The sequence below is a fragment of the Poecile atricapillus genome, chromosome 3, assembly GCF_030490865.1.
Source record: "Poecile atricapillus isolate bPoeAtr1 chromosome 3, bPoeAtr1.hap1, whole genome shotgun sequence".
In the NCBI taxonomy this organism is placed as follows: Eukaryota; Metazoa; Chordata; class Aves; order Passeriformes; family Paridae; genus Poecile; species Poecile atricapillus.
Genome location: NC_081251.1, coordinates 44265452 through 44282151, shown reverse-complemented (window position 1 = coordinate 44282151; position 16700 = coordinate 44265452).

Sequence of the window (16700 nt, the reverse complement as noted above, 5' to 3'; positions counted from 1 at the left end):
CTGCAAGGAAAGAGGGAGTTCAAGCTGTTGTGGACCTACACCTTCTGGAACAAGGGCACTTTGGCCAAACGGCTGAAGACAGAACAAAGATACAACTGGAGGCCTGGGGCAGGGTCCAGGAGGTAGACATCTCACCCCCTCTGCTCATAGTCAATATAATGATGAGAAAATTATATTTATTCATATGTATATTCATTCTTATATACATTCCTCAGGCTGAAGCTTCAGGAAGCAATCTTTTAGGTAACAAGGTCTTGCCATGTAGCTTTGAAATGCTTACAGCAGAGAGCAGAGCCACCACCTTAAAGTTAAGTCACCGCTTCACATAGTTTGACAACCCAAAAAACCAGAGGTGTGACATGGCCAGAAGGCACACTGCTGCTCTCCAAAGATGCAGTGGGCAAGCAAAGTAGGGGCTGGGCTGAAGGCTTTACCGTGAGTGAACTACACTAGCCCAGCCCTGTGATTGGAGCAGCACTTGCCGCTCTTGTGCCACAGCTGCCATAGGAAACAGCAAGGCTGGCAACTCTTTTTTTTGTTCTGCCGGCTGAATAGACCTCCGAAGCAAAATTAGCAGGCCACGAATTAACACCCCCTTTAGTGCCTGCCAACAGAAAACAAAAATAAAACAAAAGCATGTGGCCAAGGGTTGTGTAAAATGCTGTCACAGGCCTTCCTGCATATTTTCCCCACCCTTCGACTGGGAGAACACACTGTGAAAACTTTGCAACTAAAGAAAACATTTGCAAATTACACCCAGCTTGTAATTTTCTGTGGAATAAATCTGGGTAAAGCAAATTAAGGCCTTGATCTCAATCTCTATCTCAGAAATAATATCTTAAATCAAACTGTCTAAACAACCCTCTTTATCACCTAGTGCGGTATAGATTTCCCAGGCCTGAGTCCAGAAAGCAATCTATGTGCCCCAGGAATTCATCCAGAGCAAACTGGAGCTGCAGAGCCCACCAGGAAAGAGAGAAATGTGTATCATCAAAGCACTGGTAACTTTCCACGACATGCTAAAAAATTATTGCAAGAGGCCTTATGCACTTTGAGAACAGACACCAAACTAAGCTCTTGATGACCACAGTTACCCAACACCCCTGGCTTACTTCTTATTACCAAACATGCACCCAAAATGATAAGCAGTTTCCTTCATGCCGTATCTACATTCAGATTTCCATGCAAAAGTCTAACGGTGTGGCTGCTGGCTTCCTTGAGTCAATGGAAAATTCTGCCTGAAATTCCCCATAGCTAACAAGGTGCCAGCATCGAAGCAACATGAAAAATAACATCAGGACTCTCATGTAAAACAATTTTGTTATACATCTAAGTCACATGTGTCACAGAAGCAAGAGAAAAATTGATGGTAGAAGTCTCTCTACCTTAATAAATTTTTAAAAAAGCTAGTTTTTCAGCAAGTTCAGTTAAAGAAGATGAGAATTACTGCCAGGAGCAATAGCATACATTATAATGACACAAATATTTACGAGCACACATCCACATAACCCGCATAAAAATAAACCAAGCATAACTCTACTTATTCTGCATATCTAAAATTAAATCTATTTTTTTTAACTATGCTCAGCAACAGAGGAAGATTTAACAGGTGTCATTGTTTCTCCCAGGTGTAATCATCTCTTTAATTTGCCCATGTGACAAAAGACATTTAATGAGAAGGATGAAATTGATAATTAATTAAACATCTTCCAGGGCCTGGAAGATTCTCCTCCATTTGGGATAGATTTCCTTTAGCTTTAAGCAAGCTGAAGGGCAAGAGACAGATGCTGCCACAGCTTTTTGTTTTAGCTGGTATGTGTTTGTAAAGGCTTGAAGATGTTTCTCAGTTTACTTGTCAGCCTTTTTCGCATCGGTCATCCAGAGGTCTCTGCCTCAAAACACAATGGGTTTTTTTAAGGGCTTGTGACAATATCCCAGTGCAGTTCAACGCAAGACTGGACATTAGTTTTGGTATTTAAGCGGCAGCATTTTCTAGCAGTATTTTTTCTTCTAATCGCTACCAGTTTTTTGAACTGCACATTCGTATGTAGTAACTGAAAGTAAGTCACCTCATCGAAACAGGCTCATGACTGATTTTCTAGTGAAAACTTGCAAACAACAAACGGGACGGCAGGTCAGAGTTGCCGAGACATGTGGCCCCTTTCCCTTTTTCTTACACCACCACCACCTAGGGGACCTTTGATCTGAATGTCAGCGGTGAAAATACACAAACAGATACTGTCTTATTATATACTCACAGGTGTACATTCCTAAAACTGTTACATTCCATTACTTTCAGCTGTGCTTGAAAACAATACCTTCAGAAGTTGACCCCTTCTCTCCTCTGATCACACTGGTATCCGAGTACAAAGCATCACATCAAGCACGGTATTCCAAACAGTGGCAATGATCGCGCCAACAAATTCAAACAGCTCTTGTAAGGACAGGACCCGAGCACTGACTGAAGTTTCTATATTACTGACACTGTGCACTACTTTACAGCTTGCACAGAAAGGGTGCTTCTTTCACTCAGTGGGAATGCTCCTGGGCCAGGCAGCTGGAATTTTGATGCGGAGAAGGCTGGATTTAAGGCAAACTCAGCACTGTTTTACCAGTGCAGGAAGAATTAAAAATCTTATTGAAATACATTCAGCCCCTGTGGATGTTCAGATCATTTCCCATAACAGCGTGCAACAAATCATCTGTTTGGGCTGGGGTTATTAAATGCAAAAGAACATCCCATCCTCCTAATGTCCCTACTTTTAAAAAATCAGTTTCCAGCTTTGGCAGTTTAATATAAGAAGAAGTGCTCTTCTCCTGTTAAAAATATCGCAGTAATATTTCAGTAACTGGAATGGAGGAAAAAAAGTGTGAAGGAATATTTCCATTCCTTTCTCTGATTGTTCCATACAGTGTTTATCAGCAGGCTGGTACCACATCTCCTTTTGTTAGAAAATTAAAAGTTGAACTGCAAACATAAAAGCCACCATGAACCATGCAATAAGCTTCAGGCATTTTAAGAGCAGCAGAGGTTAGAAGGGCAGCTCCTGACTCTAAACAGCACCTATTGTTTCTCTTTCTTCTTGAATAACAAAAGCAGAGCTGAAAGCTATTTACCTGGTTTTACCTCTGTCAGATCTCATTTCCCCCTTTATTTTCAGCAGATGATCTTATCAAATAGTGTAATTTCTAACAATTGCTTTGATCAGATTTTTTTTTTTAATTTCACCACGATAGATTATTTCATTCTCAAATAGATAACTCAGCATACAAAGTCACAGCGGAAAGGCACTCAGGAGACTTCAGGAGTCTGTCAATATGTATTTAAATTAAGAGTAACTACTTTTAAGCTTCTAAGTTAAAATGCTTTCATTTTGAAAACATGAGAGCAAATTTACAGTACAAGGCTCTGGTCTTGCAAACATTCCCGCACAAACAACTTTCTGTCTGAACCGTCCCATGTGTTCCCCTCCCGCTGCAGATTCATATAACTGGACACTTAACTTGCCCAAAACCATCTGCAGAGCAAGGCTGGAAGGATTTAACTCCTGATCCACAAACTTTTTGGTGTTCTGCTATCCAACGTAGTGTGTCCATTATATTACTCAAATTACTTATAAACAAAAGCCTTACATGAGTCAGCACCACGCAGACTTTTTGCGAGTGGCTGGGAGCAGTCTGTAGTTAATACAGAATTACAGAATCATTTAGGTTGGTATATAAAATCCTCAGAGATCTAGCCTCAAAAAAAATCCTTCCTACAAGATAAAAGCAATACACAATATATAAAGTTCTTCCACTGTTTTAAAATATTTATAAAACTTTTGAAGGGAAAAAAAACCCCACTTCTGGGGGCAATTTGCTCTTTAGGGAAAAAGCTCATACAAACCAAATAATTTCTATCATTACTGATTTTCACTTAAAAAATTATTTTATTTTTTTTACTTTTCTTAATCATTTCACAACACCCACCTCTTGTCTTTTATATACTTCTGTAATTTTATTAAAAAGGTGTGGGGGGGAAAAAAACCTTGAAAATATGTAACAGATATCTGAACTGAGAAATTATTTTACTTTAGCTATAGATTAAATGCCAGTGAAGTATTTGCAACTCTAAAAACATCTTTAGTCATAACAATCTATGATGCAAGTTTACAGCATTTGATTCCTTGATGCTAGCTGCAGTTTGTAATTACCATACAGAAGTTTAAGAAAACCACTAAAACCTGTGAAATAACAGGACTTCCCTCTCATATGAAAGCATCTTATAAATTCATATTTTTAAGGAATTCTAGTGTAAGTGTTTAGAAGTTTGTTTTCCTTACTGTAACGTGCTACCTGTGAAATCTAACAAGGTTACATTAGCAGGATCAGGTTCTTAAGATAGAATTCTATCAGATACTCAGCTGCTATGAACTGTCATATCTCAGCTGGAGCTCATGTCCCACTAGGACTAATTTCAGACCAGCAAAGTGCTCCTGACAGTAAAGTAGTTACAAAACCAAGAGTGAAAACATGTCTTCTTATACAAGATGGAAGTATATTTAAAAGGCACATTTTTGAAAACGTCTCACTCTTTCAGCTTTTCAGTCCAGTTTAGAGTTTCATTGGAATATTTTCACTTTCTGCTAAAACAGCATCACCAACAGAAAATAAAATCAAGACAAGTTCTGAAATGTGCTTTACTTTTTTGGCATCAATTCTTGCCCTTTTCCAGCCCCATTTCCATCCAAAGTTTTTCCAAACAAAAAGAAAATAGACATCTGAGTGCCTGTAAAAAACAAAAATTATTGCATACATTATTGGTTTTCTGTGTATCTCTATTGAGTCACTTGAAATGTTGTAATTACATATATTTCCTGCTGTTATAAAATGTTGGTGAAAGGTTTGGTTACTATGGTCCTTTATAGCTCTGGAAGAACTGACAAGTGGAAAGAGGAAAGTAACTTTCCAGTCAGTTCAAAGGAAATGGAGTATGGTCATTTCCACTTGCAGGATCCACTCCCTATCAGGCTCTACAGACATTTCTGTGTCACTTTCTGCAGTACAGCATCTGGGCACAATATTTTCCTCTTATTACTTTCTTTATCAATGAAGATATTATTAGTTTATAAAGATCAGGAAAAACTGGACATGGGGTGGGAAATCTGAGAAAAAATGTATAGTTAGGCAGTCCATATCATTCTCAGAACATGCCTGTGTCCCTGTGTTTTAGGATTTATGATTTCTCTGTTGTTTCAAATCTCACACACACAATTATCTCTAATCCTTCTTCAAAACCATCAATTTTGCACAGGCATCTACTTGGTTACTTTTCTATATTACTTAACAAAGCAAATTTTGTTAAAAAATTTATGCTGAAATTCTAGAAATGGCATTATATATAACTCAATGGGAAGCAAGACTTAGCTTGAACATTTGAAAAATCAATCAGATTTTCTATCTCTAGTCAAACAGATTTCCCATGTCTAACAAGAATTAGTTACTAACACTGCTTTCAAGAATATTTTTTAGCAGCTTGTAAGAAAGAGAAAAAAATATTTATTTCTCCTCTTTGCTGTGTGAGTATCATGGGAGTCATCCCACCACACAAGACAAACTCAGCATTTTCAACTATTTTGTATGGATGACACAGTTCAGTGACTAAAGCTATTACGACCCTTATCAGACAAAATAAAATTATTCTGGGAAATAGATGTGGGGTGCAAAGTTTTAAAGCTTCTTCATGTGACAAAAATTGTTAATAAGAGGATTATTAACAACAGTATTAGAAACCTTTAATTAAAATACACTATGGTCTGGATTCTATTTGCAATACACTTGCATCTGGCAAGCTGGACAAGACTGGAGTTTTTCAGAATATAATTACAGGTGTGATTTTGAGAAGGGCAACTATGTTCACTGGCTTGAAGAGGACACTAGAGCATATACAGCTAAAGAAGCATATACCATCACGCAAAAGAAAAGCCTCCAAAGGCTTGAAAGGAGGACGAAAGCAAGGAAACATTATCCCATCATCCTTCCATGCTTCTGGAATGTGGGCAGATCATAGTAAAAGTTTAAGCAGCAGAAAGATTAAAGGAAAACTGTTAAAGCCAAAAAGGACACTCACATCATCTGGCATAAGTCAGTCGTGCCTCCGCAGACTTCAGTGGAGATTCACTGATTTACGCCAGTTGATGTTTTGGCCCGACGGCTTCACAGAAGATACTATCGATTAATTGTGTGTTCTATTCTGATTAAAAGCTTCTCTTGCCATCACAGCACATCTTGCCCCAGCTGGAAGCCACTCTGGCATTTTTCTTTTTGCTGGAAAGCACCCTATAGGCGAATTCCAAAATCATAATAATAATGATTAAAAAAAAGAAGTCTGCATAAATTGTCAACTACTGTTAGTTATTATTTACCATTTCTGGCACATACAGACATGCCAGGCACTTATACTTTGAAGACAATTCCCTTCCCTGCAGAGCTTAAAAGACAAGGACTAGTCCATTCTGTAAACATAGGGCACTGCTTTACCAAAAATTATTCCAGTTTCTTCAGTGGCATTCCTCCAGCAGTAAGGCTGTGCTTATTATGCATGCTGGTAATTTCAGGTCTTAAGTGATGAGCATGGCAAACAAGAGAGGGTAAAACACAAAGATATATCATAGAGAAATGCTTCAGATGCACTACACTTGCAAAGCTTTCTAAACTGGAACACTTTTTCTGTACATTTAATGTGCCTAATTTTCACAAAAATACCCAAACAAATCCAAAACAACCAAACAACAAAAACCAAACCCCACCCAGAAAAACCCAACCCTTTGAGGTTTGTAGTTTTTCAAGTACATGATGCTTAGCATGTGGTATCTACTGTGATACATTATTAGGGAAGAAATCCTTAGCATTTGGTTTAATAAAATAAAATAATTTATTTCCTAAAAGTAGTTTAGGAAAAGGAATTGGGAATGGTGGCAACACTTCTGGCAGAGTAACACCTGTATGGTTTCAAGCATGGACACCCAGTCCTACACAGAGTAGTACAGCTGCAGACTGACAAGACTTCTGTCCAGCCTTCAAAGTAAAAAGAAAAGTGGAACATGGGCCCAGCTGTGGAACTGAAAATGCTATCAGGTTTGAGGAGGGCTGCAGGGAAAAAAAAGGTAGTAAGTTATAATTCTTAACCATGAAGACCACTTTTAACTTCACATCCTGTGTATCAGAAAGCCACTATCATAATTTCAGAGCATCTAAAAATAGGAGCGACCTACCAACCCAATTAAAAAGTATGTCTAGGAATACTTGATGATGTGAAGGCACAGTATCTTTCCAAATATTTTGTGGAACCAACAAGTATTTAGTTTTAATGAATAGGACGGATCCATACTGCCAAAGAGTGGCCAAAATTAACGTATTTGTTATACAGTGAATTTATACATAAAGACTCATTCCCTTCTTTGCCCCATTCTCTGGGCCACAGGTTTTTCATGGTAACATTTCATTACTACCTCAGGTTACATCATTCACTTTGACCAAAGTTAACACTTTAATAACTTTTGGTATGACTGTAATATGATCTGAGACACAAAATTAAAAAAAAAAAAAAATCTGTTAGACTGCTTCATTTGTACAAGGCTTTTAGGATAGTACTATTATTTATCTATTGTAACTTTTAGGACATAGGTAGTTTCTTGTTAGCTTTCACTAGTCTCAAAGGAATGAATTTTGCAAACAAATCCACAAGAAACAAAATCTGTGATGACAATTTGCATTCATGTATAAATTTTCACAAAATAAAACACAATCTTGATCATTAAGAACATTTCCAAACTTATCCGTTAAACACAGCACTGTATTTCCATCATAGTCACAGGATTTAAAACACATTATTATTAGGTGCTTTAGCAAACTCTTAACAGCTGCTGAGAGCATGAGCATTTCTACAGCAATTGGCAAGATCTAGCAGGTTTGAAAATCAGGAAAATGAGATCCAGCAATGATATTTTTAGGACCAAACCTTTGAAAAAAAGTCATATACTAAGAAATCATGCATCCAATTTGCAGTTAAACTGCCAATTGTTCTACTCTGCCTCTTATGTAGTTACACATTATGCAGTAATCTTAATTTGACAAGGGGAAAAGTTGATACTATTACCAGAAGTACTCAAAGAACTTTAAAATTCCGATTGTGAAACAGCTGCTTATCAGTGTGCGTATTTCTGAAACTGTATTTGCTGCTCTTTAAAGGTTACTTATTTCAAACTGAAATTGATGGAATGATCTTTTTCACTTCTATCTGAAATGCTTTACAAGAGTTATAGAGTGTTTTAATTTGTTACATTTTCTGTACTGGCTTATCTAATTTATGTAAAATTGTTTCCTCTTTTGAAGTGCTTGATAAAGATTAATTTGAAGGATGCAGTGTTCCACATACATTTATTACTACAGAAAAACTTCTAAAAAATTACACTGCTAGCAATAGAATCCATGAGAATACTTCAGGTTTAGAAATACTTTCAGATGATCTATTTAGCTCTTATTTGTCTTAAAGAAATCACATGTTTAGAGGAGAGAGGTATATTTTGCAAATTCTTAAACTCCATCTGGAACTAGCATTTCATATTTACCAATTGGTGCAAAAGAGTTCAACTGAACATGGGAGCTAGGACTCCACTTAATTTGTCATCCGTGATTATCACTTGGAAGTCACTGAGTTTATTAAAGACAACTACTGTGTGATAAGGGCAGTAGAGACACTATTAACCATGTCATTTAAATTGCCTGAGCTGGCATCGTGCCCAAATCCTTCAGATCCGTATATCAACACACTTGTTGCTGACAAGGTCTCATTTTAGGGGGAAGACGAGGAACACCCTCCAAACAGAATATGCTGTACAGATTTCTATTCATGAGAATAAACAGTATTACTCAGGTTTTGTATTTTTGATTCCTACACAAGAGAACGACAAAACAATGACAAATAAGTTAAAGACTCTGTTCTTACTAATAAAAAAAAGGGAGAAAGCATTTTTTCAATTTTCATTTAAAATAACTTGAATTTGCATTTTACAAGCATATTTTACTTGTAACTGCGATGCTGACAAACTAACAAAGACACTGCACTCAATCACTTGCTTTGCCAGATTTTATGATCCCATATCTCTCCCACCCTTGCCTCCTCCACAGGATCTCTTGCTTTCACTTCATTAAGCCTTTAGGAAGGAGAAAACCTCTGGTGGCTGGATGTAGTTTATCTTCAAAACTAGTACACAGTAACTTTGTTTCACTTCTGGCAAGAACCATGCCACAAAATAACAACACCACATTTGGACAAGATGCAATTAAAGAACATACAAGGATTATTTTACCCCCAAATAATACCAAAATAAATACTAATATCTTTGATGGAAACAACCTACATGTTAAGCAAGACATACTACTTCCACTGCAGAAAGAGTCAGAACAGAAACTTTTTAATTGTTCTCTTCATCTGCTGTTTTCCTAAGCTCTGTCCTGATTAAGAAAATAAAGGCTACCCCATTTTTGGAGGGAAGGAATTCATTAGCTTTACAAGCATCTAAAGCATCTTTACAGCTAATCTCTTTGCTAAAAAATCCTGTGCTTCCCAATATGCACACCGCGTCCAGCAACAACTCAACAGTCTCCTGTTTATCACTTCCCAGCACGGGTGTGCTGGCTCTGCGGGCCTGAGCAAACACCTAGGTACTCACAGTACACACGTGGGCAGGATATAAGTGCTGGGGAAGAGGCTCTCTTACCTTCCACAAGTTGTCCTTCGCTGTCTTCAAGTGAAGATCTGGAAACACAAATCCAAACCCCCTAAAGTAAGAGCACAACCAGCAGCCAGCCACACTCTCTGCCGTTCCCCCCCCCTCCCACCCCCGCCCTCCAGACCACTTTCCCACCGCTTGCACTGCAAACAGCAACTTTCCCGTGGCATTTATTTTTTACTGGTGAGCCATAAAATCGCCTGCTTGTCCAATTAATGCAAGCATAATTATTTTCATTTACCTTTCACCATCACCAGTGAAGGAAAGAAGAGGGGGGGAAACAGGAAAGCAAATGCATAAAAGAAGCTTCAGAAACAGGAGTTTCAACTAATTTACGAGCCCAGATAAAGGTTAATAGTTAAACTCCTTCCTCTCTCTCCCACCCTCACAATTATTGATGCCCTTAAAGAAATGAAATATTTTTTGTTCTAATTTACCAGAGGCTAGACAAACTGTCAACATCTCCACTTTATTTACGGGTTGAGCAAGAGCAGTTCCTCAAACATCAACATTTTTTACGTTAATCCTGGAGAGAATCCACTTCTCTAAAACTACAAAATGTGCCAACTCCTGTAGTATTTATTTTTAACGAACGAAAGCAAGAGCCTTGAGCTATCCTCCACTGAGGAGGGAAAGGGGGAAAGTGCAGCTTTACTCTCCCAACTTTAAAGCGCTTTCCCCCACCTTCCCACACTAGTCAGCCCCTGATCACTCTCCATCCCACCACCCCCTTCCATCCCAAAAGTTTCCCCTCCGGATCCCCCACCTGCTCCACGTCCAGTGGGATTTCAAGGGAGGGAGGAAACAAAATTTGCGAAGTGGTTCCTTTTGGGCGACTTCTTCAACCCGTCTGGAGATTTAAACCTGAAAAACAAACACCTCTATTGAATGCAAACTAAGCTTTGGGGGTTGCCGAGTTAATTCCTCGGCAGACAGCTACTCTCAGTGTCTGGTTACACAAACATACCTACAGACAGGTTGGAGGGGAGTCCTTCAGAAACCAAGGAGAGGCGGGGGGAGGAAATAAAATCAAAATAGGCAGAAGGGTTGGAGTGAGGGACTCCGGGGGGCAGCGGGGTAAGTAGGCTGGAGAGAGGGATGATTCGCAGCTGGAGACAGGTTTAATACGCGCCAGTTACAGGGAGACTCAAAGAAAGGGCCAATGCGGGCAGGGTCTGAGACCCCAGAGGTCTCGACTGGGGATGGGGGGAAGGGAGGGGGTGCCCTTTTGGGTGGCGGTAATAGCAACTTTTTTACAGACAAACTAAATAAAACAAAGGAAGCACAAACCCGGCCGGCCGCGGAGGCGCGGGCGAGAAGCGGGCTGCTCCGGGGGCGGGCGGCTCCGCGCCCTCCTCCCCGGCACCTCCTGCCCCGGCCGTGCCCCGCCAGCCCCTCGCCGCCGCCCCGCTTACCTGCCGCTGCCCCCGGGCCCTCGCAGCATCGCGCCGGGCACAAAGGGGCGGCGGGACAGGGCCGCGCCGGCAGCCCCGGGAGGAGCGGTGGCAAGAGCAGAGGCGAGAGCGGTGACAGCCGCGGCCAGCAGACAAATTGAAATAAAAAATAAAAAATAAAAAAATATAGTTACAAGGAAGAAAAAAAAAAAAGAGGTGGAGAGACGACCACCCTAATAAGCCGCCGTGATCATGCTGGGGAGGCGAGTCCCTCCTCCTGGGGGCAGCGCTGCGGGGCGCGCTCCTGCCCTGCCCTGCCTGAGGGGGACGCGGCGGAGGGGAGGGGAGGGGAAGGGAGGAGAGGAGGGGGAGCCGCCCGGCCCGGCCCGGCCCGGCCCGGCCCAGTCTCCAGGGATGGGCGCGAGTGCGGCTGCGGAGGGAGATGCCGGCGGTGCGGGATGCCGGGAGAGGAGGCGGCGAGGGGCGCCCCTGCCGCGGCGGGCGGGGAGAGGCACCGCAGCCCTCAGGAATCACCCACACGCACCCTCGCCCCCCGTGAGGCCGGGCTGCTTCCCGGCTGTCACATGGCTCCCGCCGCCACCCCCAAAGGGGTTTCGGGAGTCGCTTCACTTTCACTTTGGCCCCGCCAAGGGGCTCCCGGGGGCCGCAGTGCCTGGCAGGAGCCCTCGCAGCGATGGGCTCACCCCTGGCCCGAGCCTTCCCCGGCTCCCGAGGGGGATGAGGGGCAGAGCTCAGCCCCGGCCGCGTCCCTCGTCAGGGTGCGGGGCCGCCCTTGGGCCCATTGAGTGTTGTCAGGAGCGGCTCCGCTCGTGTCAACTTTCCTTTAGCGTTTTAAGTAGGAAAAAACCCCAAAAGAATAGCAAAAATGTAGCCGGGTCCGTGGGAATTTCGGGCTGAGGAGTTGCATGCAGCGCTGCAGCAGAGGGGTGTGGCAGGAGGACTGATAGGAGTGGGGCATTTGAGAGCCGCAGGCAAGCACGCTTGCTGTGTATACTGGTGGGATTGATCCCATATGCATCCTGTCCCACAACCTGCTTGATCTCTTATGCCAGTCTGTCTAAAGGGGTTAATAAAGATCCCACTGGAGAGCCGGAGCCATGTCTTGCACAGGGAAGGTCTCCTTGAGCAATCTCCAGCATCTGGCATGGTGATGTGGAGGTGCCTCTGCAGGGCCTTTCCATGCTTCCCACCAAAACACTCTGCACACACACCTATGGGCACAGACTGCTCAATACCCCAACAACAGCAAATCCAGTGTCCCACAATGAACACCAGGGATGGATCTGGTCCAGCAGTATTATTTTTTGAACTCAGAATAAATATTTCCTGGATGGGAGGCATGCTCCATATAAGTATGTCAGAGGCTGTTGCATCCCTGCTTCATTTTGAAAGAGCAATTAAAAAGGCAAAGTGAGTTACAACTTCTGTCTTGCTGCCCTCTTCTACTATAGGCACCCTGCTGTAATGGACATGGCCCTCTTGATGTGATTTTCTATGAATATCCCTAGTCTCAATGTTGATCACTTTGAGGGGACAGAGCCAGAAAAGAGCAGTAGCCTCTGCAGAGAAGCTCTCCAAGTGCCTCCCATGAAATGCCCATCACCTGCCTGACATCTGTGGGCAGGTGGTCACTGACCACATAACGGAACTTGTAGTTTCCAACACCTCCCGAAAGACACAGCAGCACTTGCTGCACTAATTATGGCTGCACGTGCCCTGCACAGGGGCAACCTTGTGCTGAGTGAGTCAACTGGCATTATGTCCTGGCTTTTATGTAAGCTCCTTCTCTCTGCCCTTCTCTCAACAGTCATCAAGCATGGCACAACACACGTTATTAACTTTTAATGAGCTGGCCTGTAACCACCTTCACCCAAGCCCTTGTCACAAGCACAGCAGCAATCCCCTGGTTTTCTTGAACTCTAGCAACATCCTCATGCTTGGTGCCCCTGCACCTCAGCCTGCTCTCCCCAAATGTCTGACATGTTTTACTCAGCATGAACAAGCAAAATATAATTACAGTGGGGTTTGGTTTGGGGTTTTTTATTTTCAGTGCACAACTAGATAAAAGATTACCACACAGAATATACATTCCAGTGACAACAAAGTCCCAGCACCACACAATTTAGTATTCTGTTGTGAGGTTTCTGGTTCTGAACTACAACTGTTAGCTTTGAGTTTTGCTGTTAAATGGAGATGAGATGACTGTGATGTTGGTGTTTGTGTTGGTTTCTTCTTTTTTTTTTTTTTTAGTGTTTATCATAAGGCAGCAGGAAGCATTAATAAATCAGACTGTGAACAAATGCTCTCTCAATACTCACCAATTAATGAATATTATTCTGAGTATTATTCTGCTATTCTGAGTATTTGCTAACTTAAAAATTAAATTGCCATTTGAGACTATTCCATAATATTCATTATCTTTCCTCGTTTTTCAATTACAAGGCAAATTTAAACCCCTTTTAGCCATTTTTCTTCTGCTACAAACTGCCATGAAGTCAAGAGCACTTGAGAACAAGTTACTGCTAACAGGCACAATATAGCAGAATCTGTCCCCAGTTACGTAGTTCCATCCTCTCACCCCATCTTAATGACAGCATGCTCACTACTCAGGAACAATGGCATGAAGTTAAGAAAGAAAACATTTTACAATAAGTGAAACACAGGGAAAAAATAGCCTAGTTTACAAAATAAGAATAGTGAGATATCATCCCTGAAAAGGGTCAGGAGTAATCCAGATAAAAGAGGAGAGAGTGAAGAGATGATCAGGCAGTCATTCAGGCCTATCTTCTGATGCTGCCCAAAGATTAAATCTGTCCTAACAAAGCAGCGCAAAGACCTGAAATAATGTTACCTTACCTCTCCTCTCCTTCCCCCCATCCCACTACTGCATTTTTATAAAGTTTTTTTAACTTTGGATGCTTGGAAAACAAAGGAAAAGGGCAGAAAATACAGAAAGTGAGAGGAAGGAACATTACTTTTTAAAAAAAAAAAAGAGGCACAAATTTGCTTAGATGCTGCCACACTTAAATCACAGGATATTTTAATTTAAATATGTGCAATTAAACGAACATCAGTTGTACTGACAAAAGGCTAGAATGAAAGAAATACCAATGTCAGCTTCCATCAAGTGTCCATGACATTTTAAGTAAATTGGGTGACTTTGTTTTTTTCAACATAAAAAAAGTATTCCCAAATAAGTGAAACACGTTTTTAAAATCAACTGACTCAAAGCTTTCGATCCTCAAAATTACAGGGAGGAGTGCTGCCCAGCAGTAAAAATATTTCAATAATCAGTAGCAGGATAATCTGAGGCATTCAACCTGCATTTGCATGTCAAGGTACGCAGAGAACCTCTGCCAGGGTGCTGAGGCGTGAAGGGAGGAATGAGCAAACTCAAAGCTGTCCCTTTATGTAGTTTTCACAATATTCTAATTTACCAACGTTTGTAAGCAAAAAACAAAAAAAACCCCAAAAAACTCAAAAAAACCCCAAAAAAACCAACAACAACAACAAAAAACCCAGGAGGAAAGGATAAATTAAAATGTATACCTGGCACACATTTTTGTTTACAAACACTTGAAAAGTCTGTTTGTGATTTAAGTAGTTCTGAGGTTATTTATGTTAATGGCATGCATGAGTCTAAATGGCATCCTGTTCTGAAAAAAGAGCCGAAGGAAAAGTGCTTTGGGGCAGTCTACACCCTTTTTTGTCCTTCGGCCATAATGACGACTGAAATGGAGAAAATGTGACAAAAGTGTGGTGCTGTGTGAAGTGGGCTGTCTGGATTAAACACTGTGTGGAATGGTGGTCTTCCACAATGGGAATTAGGAAGAGCTTTCTCTTCCTGAAGTAGACAGACTTCCTTTAAGCTTGGGCAGGATATTGTACCGTACTTTTTCTGTACTAGGTAAATAATGTTTCTCTGTAAAACAGTCACTGTGTCACAGTGATTGCAAGCATGGTTTTTCTCAGGTTTGCAACTTGCTTCAGCAATCATACACTGGAAGTATTTGATTCAAGGCGGCAGAGTGTGGCTAAGAAATTTCAGTCAGCAGAGGAATTGGCATTGAAGCACAGTCTCTAGTGAGGGAGAAATGACTGTATTAAAATCCTGGAAGTCTGCTGCTTATTTTTCTTTTAAGCTTCAAATAGCTTGAATTTACTGATGGTATTTTCTTTCAGGGTACAATCCCCCTGCTCTTTTTTTCCTCTTGCCTAGAAGAGATGGGTGTTTGGAAGGGGAAAGAAATATTGCAGCAGGTCTGTAAGGGTAGTTGATGAGTATCAGTGGTTGCTCTTGGGTTTATTTAGTTTGAGATTTTAAAAAAAAAAATAAATTGTTCAATCACTATATTTGTCCAGACTACTTAGAAGACTGGATATGCAAGCACTATCTAACAGTGCCCAGATGCGGTAAATTAAAATTATTCTTACTAAATGTTAAAGAACAAAAATAAGGGTGGAAATTTTCTCTTTTTAGTTTTAAAGAAAGTTTACATTTTATGCTGGCACTCTTTTCTAGTTCCACTAAAACCAAATTCAAATCCCAAAATTAGTATGTAAATATAAAGATTTCCTGTAGTGATTACTTGAATTGGAAGAGCAAGTCAAACTGACTCTGCCACATGTGAAGATCTAGACGAATGTTCATGATTATTATTTTGAATAGGGTGAAGAGGTGATGATTTATACATTCCATGTTATTATTTAGGCAGTGGATTTAATATTTTCAAAAGCTCCCCAATCCCATCTTTAAAAATCTAAGGACTTAATATTTTTCTAACACTAAAATGAGGTATCCTAATTCACATAGATGCCATAATATCATGAAGAAAAGGGTAGAACTTTATTTGATTTTTTTCTACTTATTATTTTAGTGTCATATTCAATACTTATATTCTGTGAATTCTGTTCAAGACTTGCTGCTAGCAAGCTGGACTAAAAGCTGTCAAGGAAAGAAAGCTGCCTCCAGGAGAGATTTAAAAACACTGTAATGGTCATACTAGCTCAATCCAAGGTGTACTCAGTCTCAGATTATGACTACTGGTGGCTACTTCTGGGTAAGATGCAAAAAATGTCAAAACCAACATTTCTAGATTAATCACTTTTCTTCCTAAACATTCTGTTACTTAGGCTTAGAGATGAAGATTTGTTTTACTTCCAAATGTGACAATATAAAAATATTATTATTTTAATTTTAGAGTATAACTCTTTCTATCCATCTATATTTTTCCCTTCAATTCCATCAAGACCTTGCTTTTAATGGCATCTGATGACAGTGTTCCACAAGTTAACTCTCCCTTGTGCAGAAAATTCCTAAGATCTCTTTTCCATTTCCTCTTATCTTGTTTATGTATTACTCATACAAGTCATGAGGGCCAAAAAGTTCCTAATCTATCTTCTACTGCACCCCTTTTATTTTACACATCTTTGTTACTGTGTTATTCATCTTACCCTGTGATTATCCCATACTCCCCAAAGAAACCAGTGGTCTTTCCAAACATCAGTT